This window comes from Salvelinus fontinalis, chromosome 9, assembly GCF_029448725.1.
Source record: "Salvelinus fontinalis isolate EN_2023a chromosome 9, ASM2944872v1, whole genome shotgun sequence".
NCBI classification, from domain to species: Eukaryota; Metazoa; Chordata; class Actinopteri; order Salmoniformes; family Salmonidae; genus Salvelinus; species Salvelinus fontinalis.
The window spans coordinates 43,634,608-43,636,077 of record NC_074673.1 but is presented as its reverse complement, the minus strand read 5'-3'; the positions used below and the strand labels follow the sequence as shown (position 1 = coordinate 43,636,077).

Genomic DNA, 1,470 nt, shown 5'->3' with positions numbered 1-1,470 from the left:
CAAGCGTCAGCTGGAGTGGTGTAAAGCTTGCTGCCATTGGACTCTGGAGCAGTGGAAACGAGTTCTCTGGAGTGATGAATCACGCTTCACCATCTGACAGTCCGACAGCCAAATCTGGGTTTGGCGAATGCCAAGAGAATGCTACCTGCCCCAATGCATAATGCCAACTGTAAGGTTTGGTGGAGGAGGAATAATGGTCTGAGGCTGTTTTTCATGGTTCGGGTTAGGCCCCTTAGTTCTAGTGAAGGGAAATCTTAACGCTACAGCATACAATGACACTCTAGATGATTCTGTGCTTTTAACTTTGTGGCAACAGTTTGGGAAGGCCCTTTCATGACAGTCCCCCGGGCAAAAAGCGAGGTCCAGACAGAAATGGTTTGTTGAGATTAGAGTGGAAGATCTTGACTGGCCTGCACAGAGCCCTGACCTCAACCCCCATCGAACACCTTTGGGATGAATTGGAAAGCCGACTGCGCGCAAGCCCAACATCAGTGCCCGACCTCACTAATGGTCTTGTGGTTGAATGGAAGCAAGTCCCCTCAGTAATGTTCCAACATCTAATGGAAAGCCTTATGAATATAATGTATGCACGCACGGCACTACACTATGTTGCTTTGTATAACATTTTCTGCTAAGTTGAATATATTATTATATTCTTCCGGTATGCTTTATTGTCTCATACAATACACTGCTGCCCACACCTGGTTGCTGAACGTCACTACATAACCAATGTATTTTGGTAGACAGTGACATCTACTGGTCATAAAAGAAACCATCACATTGCATACAAACGGTAAAAAATAAACGGGATGACTTTTCTCTCCAGGGAATTTTAAATCCATTTTAATATGTTGGCCTTTACAGTAGCTTCCAAAGTAGATGAGTTTAGAATTTCATGACAAAGTGAATAGCACACGCAGTCAGTAGTACAGAAATTATGTCATTTTCTTATCACGTATTAACTTTCACAGCTAAATCAGTCTCCTTAGAGACCGTCAAAAATTGCCAAAGCCGACTATATTTCAAGTCGTCTCAGCGGGGTATTGGGTAAAGTTTTCAACTAGCAATAATCGCGCCTCGGATAGACCTCATCGGCTACGATACTGCCACTGCGCAAAGCTGACAAGGAAGAGGAATCGAGTGGATTGACTATCGGTACAATTACGGTCCCTATGACGGTTTGAGTCAATAAATATATAAACAATATATAAACAGGTAAATTGTGAGTCCTTCTAAAATATGATTAACGAAAAAAAGTATTACATGTGTTAGTTTTTAGAGTTGTATTATTTATAATAAACACAAACCACGCAGTGCATTGTGGGATACATTGTCTCATTACGTGGATATCACTGATTAGTAGACTACAGGCTGGATAAAACGAACCTGACAAGAGTATTCAGATATAAATATATTCCTATTTAGAACATTTTGGGAAGAATTCAGAAGAATGTCTTAACTAGGTTTTAC

The 1,470-nt window shown here is 41.2% G+C and overlaps 1 non-coding gene across 1 annotated transcript; it reads right to left on the bottom strand.

The window, feature by feature from the left end:
* Positions 1-980: 980 nt before the first annotated feature.
* Positions 981-1,121, bottom strand: LOC129862982 (U4 spliceosomal RNA). Its single transcript, XR_008760855.1, has one exon. It is a non-coding gene; the product is annotated as a U4 spliceosomal RNA (small nuclear RNA).
* Positions 1,122-1,470: the final 349 nt, after the last annotated feature.